This window comes from Nicotiana sylvestris, chromosome 4 (assembly GCF_000393655.2).
Source record: "Nicotiana sylvestris chromosome 4, ASM39365v2, whole genome shotgun sequence".
Classification (NCBI taxonomy): domain Eukaryota; kingdom Viridiplantae; phylum Streptophyta; class Magnoliopsida; order Solanales; family Solanaceae; genus Nicotiana; species Nicotiana sylvestris.
Window position 1 is genome coordinate 106,279,141 of NC_091060.1, and position 15,584 is coordinate 106,294,724.

Here is a 15,584-nt window from a genome sequence, read left to right on the forward strand (position 1 = left end):
CTAAAGTCGTGAATGGAAAAGTCTTATTGTTGATAATGATAATGATGTGTAAAAGTGAAAAGGGGATCATGAAATATGAAACACGACCAAGTGCCAAGAATAATGTTATAATTGTGTAAGGCCCCGTGAAAATTTTACTCAAAAACTCGAAATCTCATAGTGCCAAGTTAAGAATATGTGTTCAGACCTTTTGGATTGATCTGTGCATTACAAAGTTAAGGAAAAATGCTTTTCAGAAGAGCGCGTTTCTGCGGCCCATTATGTGGCCGCATAACAGCAATGCGGGCCGCATATCTGCTGCAGAGTGAGTCAGAATGTTGGCTAATTTTGAGGACAACTATGCGGCTAATTATGCGATCGCATAATCGATATGTGGGCCGCATAGTCATCGCATAACCTCCTTGAGATTTTTGCAAAAGGCAGTTCTGCGGTGCATTATGTGATCGCATAATAGGTATGCGTACAACATATTGGTCGCATACCCGAGCAAATTATTCAAATCTTGAGGGCTACTTTTGCGGTCCTTTTTGCGAGCATATCAGTTATGTGGTCGCATATGTGACCTCAGATTGAGTCGAGGCTCCTATTTTTTAACTTTTAAAATCCGACCTCATTCCGTTAAAAATACCACATTAGACCCTCTTGTGCTATTTTCTACTACATCTAAAGTGAGAGAAAGTGTTCCAGAGGGAGAGGGTGATCCTCACCAAGTCACTACTCAATCATTGCCCAAATCTTTGAAGATTACCAAGAAAAGTTACTAAGCCTTCATCCTAAGAGGTAAGAACTTGTGCCCTAACCTTTGATTTCGAAATTCCTACTAGAATAAGTAATTAACAAGTGGGTTCATGGGTATAAGGTTTGATTATCTTGCATGCATGTTTGACAAAAGGGTATGGGGAGGTTGTGAGCTAAAAATGTAACAAATGGGGTGTAGGATGATAGAATCTTTCACAAAAAAGTCTTAAAATCATAATGCACACTTAGTTCTTGATAATGTGCTCAAGTGAGCTAGAATCTTGATTATCCCTCTAATTTTTGGTTTAACTTGTAATTCTCATAAAATAGATCGAAGTTGCTAGGAGTTCCGGAATTATTGTAAGAATTTAAGGAAAGCTCTATTGAGGTATGTATGGCTAAAACCCTCTCTTCTTAGAAATTAAGCTCCCATGGTGTCCATGCAAATGTTATAAGTCCAAAATTTGATTGATGTAGTACTTGTTATTTCAAGTGAATTGGTGTCGCAAGAATATATTTGAAAGGTGTGTCTTAATGTGTTCAATATGCTATTCTTGGTAAATTGAGGATGTATGAAGATTGTGAACTATGTGCTAAAATGCCTAGATTTCAAGTCAAGTTTGAATTGTGATTATTATGCTGAACTATGTGAATTCCTCTATATGCTTACAACTTGAATTGATATCGTATGTGCCCATTATCTTAAATTACAAGGTTAATGTTGAAAGTGAAAATGATGTGAAATGTGGGGGAAAAGAATTTGAGTTATGATATGTGGCCTAGTACCTAGTATGATGTGATAATTGTGGCCCCAAGTGCCGATGAACTGATATATGTGTGAACAAAAATTGAAGTGAGATTATTGATGGAAAAGGGAAACGTCTTGGTAAGACGGCTTAGCCGATCGGGCCGTGATCGGACGCCAGGCTACACGCATAGTGGTATTGTGCTGATATTGAAATCGAAAAGTGAGAATGAAATTATGATTGAGGTATATGTCTCAAATGAGGCATCTTAGCCGGTCGGGCCGTGATCGGACTCCGCTCAAGAAAGTGGTGGTATTGTGGATGATGATGCAACAATATTAAATGTCCCAACTTAAAGCTATGAAATTATGTGAAAGCTATATGATCCCTTTTATTTGATGATATGGTGATTGAATAAAAGCTTTTATTGATCCTTATGATTTCCTTATTCTTGTATGGAAGCTCTTTCTAATGAGATGGTGTTTAGTTATACATACTAGTACTATTCCATGGTACTAGTGTCCCTTTTGCCGGGGCGCTACATCTTTGAATGGATGTAGGTGGTTCCATAGCAGACAGCACCGGCCGTATGTAGTGGAGCATCCTTCTCTCAGCAATCTTGGTGAGCTCCTTTTCTTCCAAGGGTTATGCAGTATATCTTTTGTTATAAATTACCACTTTTTGAGGTATAGTCGGGGCCTTATTGCCAGTATTATCATAACTGTCTTTTGTATCTTTAGATACTCCATAGATGTTTGCGTGGGTTATGTACGGTCATTGGATGGGTCACTAGACTATGTTGTACTTCTAAACTCTTGTTCCTCTAAATTTTAACTATATGTAAGTTTGGAAACTTAACTATGATTTAAGGATTGTAATATAAAATGAACTAGCAACGTTACATGTATGATCTTTCCTACTGTCGAATTTAAATGAAGGCATGGTTTCTTGATCATAGTGAGTTGTGTAGAAGGTGTCCAAAAGGCTTGCTCAGTTGGGTTCACTCGACTGAGCGCCGGTCGCGGCTCCCGAGGTTGGGGCGTGACAAGTTGTGTCCACTAGTTCCAATGAATTGAAAAGATGTGAAAGAAGTATGAAATGAGATGGTTGATAGAAAAGGATGATGTCTTGGGTGAGACGGCCTAGCTGATCAGGTCGTGATCTGACGCCATGCTACACACATGGTGGTGATTGTGCTAGAAATTGTAATTGAAATTGTGATTGTGGTTGATGTCTCAAATGAGGCGGCCTAGCCGATCAGGTCGTGATCGAACTCCGTGTAAAAGTATGGTGGTATTGTGAAAAATGGTATATCGGTGCTAAAGATCTCCCAACCTGAAAACATGGAAGTTTACTTGAAAACTTATTTGGTCCTTAACTTGATGTTTTGGAATTGTTTAGGCTTCCATTTAATCCTCCCTGGAATATTGTTCATTCTATTGAGAAGGTGTTTAGTTATACATACTAGTGCTACTCGACGGTACTAACGTCTCTTTTGCTAGAGGAGCTGCATCTTTAATGGATGCAGGTGGTTCCACAGCAGGTGACATTGATCAGTGATAGCAGTACACCCTATTCCCAGCTGACTTGGTAATCCCCACTTTATTTCGAGGTCATGTATCTTTTGTTCCTTGTGTATTTTGTTTGAGGTATAGTCGAGGCCTTGTTACCGACACAATCATAATACTTTTTTTTATTCAGTAGATGCTCCGTAGGCATAGTGTGGGTTGTATATTGGTGCTGAGAGAGTTAAACAATTTATGTTGTGTTTGAATTACTTGTTCCACTTCAGACTATGAAATATGTGTATTTTGAGACTTTAAAATGAAGTAACGAAATGATTTGGTATTGCGTACATGATCTCTTGTTGTCTAATTAATGAAACATAGATTCTCTTAAAACATGAGTGAGTTTGGGTAGAAAGTATCTAACAGGCCTGCTTGACGGGGTTAACTCGGTTGAGCGTTGGTTGCGCTCCCCTAGTTTGGGGTGTGATAATTGCCTTTCTCTCAACCAATAAAAATGAGTTTTGGTAACTTTTCAATTTGAAAGTCTGCGATTGTAGGCACCTACCATTCTATTATATCTTCTTTTCTTTTTGTTTTCTTCAATATGGACCCCACAAATGGTACACTTGAATTCATAGCGTGGTTTATAGACAAGCGAACTGATTTGATCCCAAAATGATAAAGAAATAGAACAAAAATAAGATTATCGACTAAAATTAAAGAGAAAAGGCAAGCCTGATCTTGGGCTCGGTCTTTCTGAAAGCAAAGCAGAAAGAAAGATAGGGCAATGATAAAATTCTTTAGATTCAGGGGAAAATAGTGAAGTACAGTTTTGCATGCAAAATGTTTTCTATTTCTACAAAGGTTGTTAATCCTATTATTTATAGCTCTACCTAGGGAGACAAGATCCTAGAATCAAGCTCCTCTTGAATGAGAATAAAATTATCATTGATTGGTGCATAACAACTGGCCTTGAATGCAGATATTCTCTATAACAGCTGTTTATTAATGTTATCTGATTTCAAGCCTTTGAGTCTTTACCATCCGTTGTGCTTCCTTCGGGTTCTGTCCTTTACTGGTTACACACTTCATAATCGGTATGGACTATTTGCTGATACAACTTTTGCATGTTCTCGGTTCCATGTGTCACCTTGCTATTTAGTCACTTGTTATCAACCAATTTTACCTCCATATAGATAGTCCCCCTACTTTCCGGTGACGCAACTTAGCGTTACCGAGAAATAGATGAGTATTTATTTCTTGGCGAAAAAGTTCCTGAACCGCCTCTGACATTTGAAAGGACACACGTCTTCTCGTATTTAAGGCTCCGAACACGTGTTTCCCCGTGATTCATCAAGTACTTTTGCCGGATTTCGAGGTAATCATGACCACAATTTTTGTCGTATATATATTCTCCACTACTCATCTTTTTTACGTCTTCACTTTTACTACTCTTACAATCCTTCTTTTTCTCTGAATTTCCTTAGAGCTTTTATACAACATTCAACTTCCTCAGTAAGAACATCATTTAGCGATCCTTGACCACTATGTCTTTTTACACTGCTTTTCATGGAAACACTTATCTTCTCATCGGTGGAGGCCCGAAGAAAAACAAAGCCAAAGAGGTTGACACAGAGTCTGAATCTCCAACTTTTAACACTATCATACCACTCTATATTAGCACCTCATCCGATCTTCAAGAACAAACCCCATCTGCAACTTCTCAAAGCTGCAGGTTTTGGCCAGTTTGCAGGTACCCCTGCTCCATTCATCCTTCTAGTATCCCTGCTATGAAGGAGTGCTGAAATAACCCCAATGTTGAAATCCTTGCCCGAGATATGGCAGAGCGAGTTACCTACTCCAGGGAGGGGTTTACATATGTCTATATGTATCTTTTTACTTTGGGTCCCTTTTCTTTAGGGTCGAGTGAAGGGCTCAACCCAATAATTTTAGAATTTTTCCACCGGTACAAGGTTTGCTTAGAACAAGTGGGCCCATCCATATAGAGGGCGGTGGCATACCTTCGTCAATTGTGTACTGAGACCGGAGAAACCATAACTCTTGCACATATGATAAACTTTTACTCCTCTAAGATTTTCCGTAGGGGAGTATTAAACTTCAGCAAGCGTGGTCACCACGCCCTTCTCACCAATGCAGGTGATGACAACGATTGTGGATGGATGGAACGGTTCGTCGTTATTGCTATCATGGACATCATCCCGACCAGAACTCCAACTTTCCCCGAGTCGTAGAATATTTTCCATAAGCCTTTGGATATTCGTTTCCATTATATCATAAACACAATTTCTTGTTATGTTGATTTTCTCTTTTTTAGCTTCCTTCGTCTCATCTACCTACTGGGAACTACCATGGGCTCACGGTCAGGACCGATGGGTTCAGAAAAATCTGATATTATGACTCCGGAAACCCGTCGGTGGAAAGAATGGCTCCCAAGTACAAGTGAAAATCTAAGAATCATGGTAAGTGAGTAAAACTCCTTTTTTCTATATCTCAATAATTTACTTAATTATATGATGCCCTAGATTCCAGGAGGGTACTACAGAATGCCCTCAACCGAAGAAGAGCTCATAGATCTGCCTAAGCCTCCGGTGAAGGTGCTTCTTCTCAGAGTCCCCACCCCAAGGACAAGAAACCGAAGAGGAGACGTTTTTCCTAGGCTGGGACTCAAGAAAAGAGTATAAGGAGAGCATCAACTGAGCCGGCCACATTGGTCATTAATGAGAAGGGGAAGCTAGTGATGAAGAGGTTTCCCTTCAAATAAGAAAAGGATCTTCATCGGCTCAACCGGATGCTCAGCTGGGGGAGCTTCAAAACCCACTAACAGAGGAATTTTAGGCACTCCGGGGTGAAATGGATATGGTTGAGAATGCTGATTCCCGCTTCCCGGCTCCTATTGTTGTCTCCGATCTGAGAAGTTCGGCCCCTGAGCATCTCCTGCCCTCAAATTCTGAACAAGAAACAACCACCATTCCTTCTGTCGTAGCTGCTTCTTATCCTTCCACGCCGACAGTTTCTTACCCATCGACGCCAAATGTCCCTTCTCCACCAGCACCAATTGTATCTCCTCTCCGCTGAACAAGAAGGGGATGCTTCTCCTCCTCAATCTCCTGACCACAGGAACTTGAGGAACACCTATACTATAACTTCCTAAGATCCCCCAGGGAAGGTGAGGCTCCACTCTTTCGATTTCAAAGAAGTTCCATATCCTTTCCAAGCCGGTGGAGCTCGCAAATTATATAAAGTTGCTGGCTTCAGTAAAGGATTGGAAAAGGATGGGCTCCCTCTATGTGGAGGGCATGATAAGTAATAGCATGCACTGTTCGGCACAACTATCATCCTAACTTTCTTCTATCTTCTCTTCTGTGTAAATATTGCCATGATAACCATAACTGTAACTCCCTTTTTTTAAGTCCAACCTTCTTGCTTCTGAGGGCTTGCAAAGGTTGATCCTGGATAAGCAAGGACTTTCTTCCGAACGGGATCAACTTTTGGCTAAAAGGAATCAGCTTGTCGCGCGTCTCCTGGTACTTGAGGCAAAAGTTGCAGAGATGAGTGAGATCGAGGCTCGGTTATAGCAAACCGAGCAACATAGAAAGGCCTACAACCAAGAAGTTTCCCAATTACATGAAAAGCTCCAAGAGGCTAAGGCTAAATGGGTCGAACTTCATGATATTGTGACCGCCGCTGCCGAGTGCGAGTCTGCCTTCAAGGAATAAATTAACAACTTGAAGGCCAACTTATGCTCAAAAACTGAGGAGGCCAATGATGCCGAGGAGAAGAGGGCCAAAATGGAATAGAGGCTTAAGAGAACCATGAAGCATAACTACCTTCACTTAACCACCAATGTTAAGCTTGATTTCCTACTTAGTGTAGTGAAGGCTGAAAGAGATGAGCTCCATGCCACAATAGACAAACTTCGAGCAAAACTCCCGGATCAAGAAGATTCCCTTATCTTCGAGAAGACCTATGATATGTATCATATGAAGAGGAAGACTTTGGAAGAAGCCAAAGCAGGCATTGCCAATATTGATGATTGCATTGCCAATCCCGGGAACTGAAGTTAACTGCTCGTGATAATCTTCCTGCTCATCCCGCTGCAACTGACTCTTCGAATACTAGTTTTGAGTATTTGAGAATCGAAGGGGAGACTAAAGAGAATAAAGGCCCTGAACTGGTAGCGGACTTGACTTCTTCTACCGGAGGGAATGTAGACCCTTCTCTCCCTGTGAGTTCCAGCAGCAAAGAATAGTGTATACATTTTTTTCATCTTATGTATGTTGTTAATACTCAATTTTGCCTTCATATTTTCATAATATATATACTTTTAATACCCAATTTTGCCCTCATATTTTTTCAATATATATATACTTTCAAAACATCAATTTTGCATCATTATTTAGTTTACAAATCTATACAAGCATTTTTATAGTTTTCCATAATTTTTAGAGCTTTTAAATTGATTTTCCTGCATTTAAATTACCTGAATAATTACTAATTACTCCAAATTATTTTGTGATGACTTAGTTATCTAAAATTATTACTTGCACCTATAATATATGTTTCAAATGTTTTACTTCATCTCATATAATTACATTAGCATTTTTTGAGCTATTTATTTAATTTTGTAATAATGACCTATATTCATATACAAACGCTCCTTGTTTATACTAATTTTTGCCAAAAAATAGCGTTATATATTTTTATAATGCTAAATTATTATTTTTAATCATTTTAGTGCATAAAAAATATTTTTACTCATTTACTAATTATTTTTATAAATTATTTTGCTAAATTATGTATGTTTAAAAGGCTGGGCCAATTTTAAATTAATTTTCAGACCAAGAATGGCCCAACAACTTAGCCCAAAATCCCCAACCCAAATCCAAATGACCCCTTTACAAAACCCGGTCGGTACCCATTCGAATCGACCCGCCTTGTTCATTTTTTAATACTAGTCGTTGATCTTTCAAGATCAACGGTCTTCATTCGTTCCCCTCATTTTAATTAACCCAACCCAAAAACTTTAACCCCATTTTCCCTGATACGCCGCCATTGAATTCTCTCCTCTCCTCTCTATAGAAATCCTAGCCGCCTTCTCAAATCTCTCCAAATCCGTCTCAACCATGGATTTTTTCCATGATTTCTATACCTTTTGTGTGTTATCCCGGTATTTTCTACAAAATTATGGTATCACTTAGTACTTGACTAAACGTGGCAAGTACTATCTCACAGAATCCGGCCATTCCACTTCAACTGCTTGAATCTGGATAGTATTCAGTCCATATACATCATGACCATGGCTATATACATCCGATTAGCCAATATTTTCGGCCAATCTTCGATTTCTGTCAACTAGGGTTTACCTATTTTATTCCTAATCCGAACGTTATTGATTTTGCATATTACTACTTCCTTATTTATGTTTGATTTTACAGTTTTCCTTGTTTACTTGTTCGATTTCAGTTACTATATAAACTCCTCCCATTCCCCATTGAGACTAGACTTTAATCGATAATTTCACAGAAATGTTGAAGCTTTATTTAGTTATTCCTCATTCTCTTATTTTGTACTTTGTTTTGGCAAGCTGAAGCCAAGGCCACTGAGATTCTATTATTCGAACTTTTTCTTTGTGCGAGCACTGCTCGGGGTTCTTTTGAAGCTCTTGGGAACTTTGACGCATTGAGGTTCTGGGTTCTTGTGGATCTTTTGTTCTTTATTATTGTCCGTTTAACTAGTAAGCCACTTGACTTTTGCAATTTCATCCTTATGTATCTAAAAACTATGGCTTAATGTGTTTCTGGGTCACTTTTATGTACGACTCTATTAACTTTACACTTATTTTAAGTCTCTCTGGCATTTAACATCTCCTAATGCTGCTAGTTCTAAGATTGTCTAAGCCTAACTTGGATAATCTAACCTCCTAAGCTCGTTTAACTAATGTAATGCTGCTTGAATGTTCATAAATATGCTTAGTTGTTTTGTCCTAAATCTTTGTAATGAATGCTTCACATTTGTAATGACCTGTGTTAGAACTTCTTTTGTTAACTATGACATGTTTCTCCGCTACTTTATCCCTCAACATACTCACTTGATCTCATACCCCTTTAGTGATTGTTTGAGGTTTTAGAACAGTCATCTCAATTTGCTTGAACTGCTTCATGATATTAGGGGAATCTCTGACATAACTTGGACCTTCTTTAGTTAATTAGTCTACTGTGTCAATGCCTGAATACCTACATTTGCTATTTGACATGAGTTTGCTTTCCCATTCTGTTCTGAATCTCTATAATGATAGTCTTGCATATGAAATATGTTCTAGTTTGTGGTAAGACCTTTTCTATCGACTATGATCTTGTTTATCTGCTAATATGTCCCTCAGTATGTCTTTGGTTCAATTGATACCCTGTTCATTCTATGATTATTTGGTTTATCACAATGTGTGTTCCTAATCATGTCTACATGTTGATTACCATGACACTAGGATGTATACTTAGCATAATTTGGACCTCTTAGGTTTTAACTTGTTTGGTATTGTGCATCTGTGCATGATAATCTTTGTCAATCCTGCACACTAGTTCCCCTCTAACTCTTTCAATATGTCCATGTGTTATTTTTATAAGTGTTGAACTTGCTTTTAGGTCCCTGCTGAACCTGCTTTTTGACCAATTTGATTGGTTGCTTCGCGTTCTCAACCTTTCTATGTCTACTTTAAGTTATAAGTGTATTCCCCCAACTTTTGTCCCTCAACCATTGTCCACTCTCCCTCATTTGTTACTTATGTTGTTCTGAACTTCTCATTCTTAGCCAGCTGAAAGCCAAGGCTACCAAGGCTCTTACTATTGACATCCCTAGTGTGAGCACTGCTCGGGGTCCATTTGAGACCCTTGTAAACTTTGACACACTAGGATTTGGGTCTTTAGCCACTCCCTACAACCTAAATTATCCCACTCCACCCTTTCTTCCTATTATATGTTGAATATCTAAGCTGGTTGATTTTAATGATTCAATTCGTGGCAATATGGTTGTGTGATTTGTCTTTGAGCTCTTCTATGGATTCTGGGTTGTGTTGACAAATATGGATCCTTGTTAGAAACTTGGGTATGCTGCATGAGAATTGCTGAAGGACCAGATAGTGCTAGATATTTCTTTTGGGCCTGCTGTGGGCTTATTGTCATTATTTATATAATATTTGTAATCTTATTCATTATTAGGCGTGTAATAATTTGTAATGAACAATTGGGTGGTAGTAAAAAATGGAGAATGGGTAGATTCTTAATGTTTTCAAGAAAAGGGGTAGATAATATGCCTATAAGACTCATTGATTCACTTTCTATATGTGCCATTCGATCACTATGTGCACTATAGAAATCACGTCAGTAGGGGAAGCACACACACACTATTTGCTTGCAAACATGAATCCAAATGTAGTAATCATTCTTACTGCTACGTGCTATGGTCTTAGTATGAGGACATCTTTGCATGGTCTTACGATGATATGACTGGTCTGAGCACATCCATAGTGGCTCACAAGGTACTTACTGATCTCATGTGTCCACCGGTAAAACAGAAGCTCAGAAAGTTCAAGCCAGATATGAGTTTGAAAATAAAAGAGGAAGTCACTATGCAAATCAAAGCCAAGGTTCTCAGAGTGGTTGAATATTCGACTTGGTTGGCTAACATTGTGCCGATTCCGAAGAAAGATGGGAAGGTCAGAGTATGTGTCGATTATCAGGATATAAACATAGCAAGCCCCAAAGATGATTTCGTGTTGCCTAATATACACATACCGATCGACAACTGTGGCAAGCATGAAATCCAGTCTTTTGTGGATTGCTTCGCGGGGTATCATCAGATCTGGATGGATGAAGAGGATGCCGAAAAGATAGCCTTTATCACACTATGGGGATTATATTGCTATAAAATGATGTTGTTTGCCCTGAAGAATGTTGGAGCCACTTACATGAGAGATATGACAACCATTTTCCATGACATGATACATAAGGAAATAGAGGTATACGTGGATGACGTCATCATCAAATCCAGAAGAAACACATATCATATAGTAGACTTGAGGAAATTCTTTGATCATCTTCGAAGGTACAATCTGAAATTGAATCCTACAAAGTGTGCCTTTGGAGTCCCCACCAGAAAATTTCTAGGATTCATCATCAGCCTTCAAGGGATTGAATTGGACCCGTCAAAGGTCAAAGCTATCCAAGACTTGCCACCTCCTAAAAATAAGAAAGATGTGATGAGTTTCTTAGGGCGTCTCAACTACATCAACCGTTTCATAGCACAATCAACTGTGACTTGGAATTTCAAAATGCTGAAAAAAGATGCTGCAACATGCTGGACCAAAGAATGCCAGAAAGCCTTCGACAAAATCAAGAAGTATTTATCTAAACTGTTTGTTCTGGTCCCAACGGAACCAGGGATACCTTTGCTACTTTATTTGTCTATACTAGATGGGGCTTTTAGTTGCGTTCTGGGACAACATGATGAAACTGGGAGAAAGGAGCAGACTATATACTATCTGAGTAAGAAATTCACACCTTATAAAGCTCGGTACTCTTTGCTGGAGCGCACCTGCTACGCCTTGACATGGATCGCCCAAAAGCTAGGGCATTATTTCTGTGCCTATACCACATATCTCATATCAAGGATGGACCCGCTGGAATACATCTTCTAGAAACCCATGCCTACCGGAAAGTTAGCAAAATGGCAGATATTATTGAGTGAGTTTGACATCATCTATGTAACTCAGAAGGTGGTCAAAGGGCAAGCATTAGCAGATCATTTGGCAGAAAATTCAATAGACAAAGAATACGAACCATTGAAAATGTATTTTCCCAACAATGAGGTATCATTTGTGGGAGAAGACATCACTGAAGCATATGATGGTTGGAGGATGCTCTTCGAGCGGCAAACTTCAAAGGAGTGGGTATTGGAGCTGTCTTAGTATCAGAAACCGGCCAACACTATCCGGTACCCGCAAAACTCAGGTTTCCATGCACCAACAATATGGCAGAATATGAGGCATGCATCTTGGGACTCAGGTTGGACATTGACATGAATATTCAAGAATTGCTAGTAATCGAAAATTCCGATCTTTTGGTACATCAAGTTTTAGGGGAATGGGCTACAAAGAACACCAAAATATTACCATATCTATACTGTGTACAAGAGCTAATCAAGAGGTTCATAAAGATAGAATTCAAACATGTTCTGAGGATTCAAAATGAGTTCGTAGATGCATTGACCACTTTATCTTCCATGATACAACACCCAGACAAGAATTTCATCGATTTTATCCTAATAGGAATTCATAAGTAGCCAGCTTATTGTGCTCATGTTGAAAACTAAAGTGATGGAAATCCATGGTTCCATAACATAAAAGAATACTTGGCAAAAGGAGAGTACCCTAAGCACGCAAATCATACTCAGAAACGCACACTCTGAAGGTTAGCCAACCACTTCTTTCAAACCGGAGGAATTCTACACAGAAGGACTCCTGACTTGGGGTTATTACGGTGTGTCGATGCCAAGGAAGCATCCAGATTACTCGAGGAAATACATGCCGGAACATGCGGGCCGCACATGAATGGTTTTGTCTTAGCCAATTTATGGATGACCATGGATCCAGAAGTGTTACCAATGCCAGATACATACTGACATGATACGGGTGCCACCCAATGAACTCAATATGACAAGTGCACCCTGGCCTTTCTCTATTTGGGGCATGGATGTCATTGGTCTAATCGAACTCGCTGCTTCAAACATGCATATGTTCATTCTAGTGGCCATAGACTATTTCACAAAATGGGTTAAAGCCGCATCTTACATGGTTGTAACTAAAAGGGTCATTGCATATTTTGTTCGGGATCACATTGTTTATCGGTTCGGAGTTCCAGAGTCAATTATCACCGACAACGCTGCCAATCTTAACATTGAGTTAACAAAGTCCATATGTGAAACTTTCAAGATCAAGAATAAGAATTCCATAACATATAGGCCGCAAATGGATGGAGCTGTAGAATCTGCCAATAAAAATATCAAGAAGATATTGAGGAAAATGGTAGATAATTACAAATAATGGCACGAGAAGCTACCATTTTCTTTGCTTGGATATCGTACCATAGTTCGCACATCAACTGGGGCAACTCCTTATTTATTGGTTTACGATACTGAAGCGGTTATCCCTACCAAAATAGAAACCACTTCTCTAAGATTCATACAATAAGTTAAGCTCAGCGACCAAAAATGGGTACAAAGCCGCTATGACCAACTGACCCTTATTTATGGAAAGAGAATGAATGCGGTATGTCACGGTCAACTCTACCAGAACAGAATGACAAGAGCTTTTAACAAAAAGTCCATACCAAGGCAATTCACACCGGGGCAATTGGTGCTAAAGCGAATTTTCCCGTATCAAAATGAAGCTAAAGGGAAATTTTCACCCAATTGGCAGGGTCCCTACATGATTTATCGAGTACTATAGGAGGAACACTTATACTTGCAGAAATGGACGGGGAGATTTGGCCAAAACATATCAACTCAAATGCAGTCAAGAGATAATATATTTAGGATTGCTTACATTCTTTTATTTGATGTAGCAAAACTACACTTGAGCTGATTCCCATTTAAGTGGAGATACGTAGGCAGCCATGTGGGTTCGGTCACATCTTAATAAAATATTTATTTTTGCCATGATCAGAAACTGGGTAGAATTTTGAGGAAAAGCAAGTTCATCCAACTTCGTCATATGCGAAGCAGCCAAAGTATTGTCAGAAATATTGCATTTAAACTGGGGTAGAATTTTGAGGGGGACCCTCAAAATTCTAAAGCAAGGAGGTCACAATGTCTCTAAAATATGTCACAGTCGTCGGTTTATCTAAATTACTCGATATCACATCCTACTACATTTCAAATAACTATATTTATCAAATACATGCATATTTTTCGAAGACTTTATTTCTATGACAGCCAGATGTTACCCAGGGTAACTCAAATAGGATCACAAAGCAGGAGCAAAGATAGAGCAAGAAGACGAAAGTGTGAACCAAACTTCCCCACAGAACTCACTATTTTTCTTTGAATGTAGGCACAATAAGACAACGATATTCGCAGATACATCAAGTCACTGCCTTCAAGACAACGAATTATCTAGCGTAAACATCTTCAGCTAAGAAATACTTTACTTTCCCATTGTCTTCTTCCTTGCATGAGGCTAAACATTGCCTCTCTAATTGCATAAGGCTAAGCACTGCCTTTCCCTGCATGAGACTAAGAATTGTTTCCTCCCTTGCATGAGGCTAAGCATTGCCTCCCTAATTGCATAAGGCTAAGCACTGCCTTTCCCTGCATGAAACTAAGAATTGTCTCCTCTTTGCGCGAGGCTAAGCATTGCCTCCCTAATTGCATAAGGCTAAGCACTGCCTTTCCCTGTATGAGACTAAGCATTGTCTCCTCTTTGCATGAGGCTAAAGCATTGCCTCCCTAATTGCATAAGGCTAAGCACTGCCTCCCTAATTGTATAATGCTAAGCACTGCCTTTCCCTGCATAAGGTTAAGCACTGCCTCCTTAATTGCATAAGGCTAAGCACTGTGTTTCCCCACATGAGACTAAGCACTGTCTCCCTCTTTGCATAAGGCTAAGCATTGCTTACCTTATTGCATGAGACTAAGCACTGTCTCCTCTTCTTGTATGAGGCTAAGCACTGCCTCCCTAATGGCATAAGGCTAAGCATTGCCTTTGTTCGCATCGAAACTAAGCATTATCTCCTATTCCTGCATGAGGCTAAACATTGCCTCCCTAATTGCATAAGGCTAAGCACTGCCTTTTCCTCAATATTAAATACTATCTCCATTACGGTATCTAAGACTTAGCACTATCCTCTATTTTCCTGGGCCTAAGCACTGCCCTAACTTACACAAGACTAAGCTTTGTCTTGTTTCATTTCGCATATGACCAAGTATCATATCTTTGCATTTTATGGGCTGAAACATCACCATTTTTTCCAAAGGCGTCATAGTCCAAAGGCATCATCCTCATAGCCGGAAGACACCATTCCATGGCCTAAGGATCTCTCACAGTGCACATCATTATTCAAAGGCGTCATATCTAGAGGCACCATCCTCATAGCCCTAAGACATCATTTCATGGACTGCAAATCCCTTATAACATGATTCATGGCCTAGGACGTCATCGTCTAAGGATGTCATTCTCACCGTCCAAAGACAACCTTCATGCATCATGTTTTAGGTTTTGCAGGTAATCCAGGAAGTAGCCGTTCTTCAACGGGAGAAATCGTCGCTTCGGTTTCCGTTCATAATGTTCACACCCTTCAATTGTTTCAAACGTATCCGACCACCATCAATTACCAGCCTTTTACTCCATGACAATTAAGATACTCGCTCTATGATACATCCGTAATGCTTCAGATTCACATTCGTGACTCTGCATAAATTCATTCGATACTGTACCACAAAAAAGAACCATTTCCAAAACATACGACCGCTCTTATAACAACTCCATCGGCTTTGTTCACCGTTGGATCTAGAACTACACACG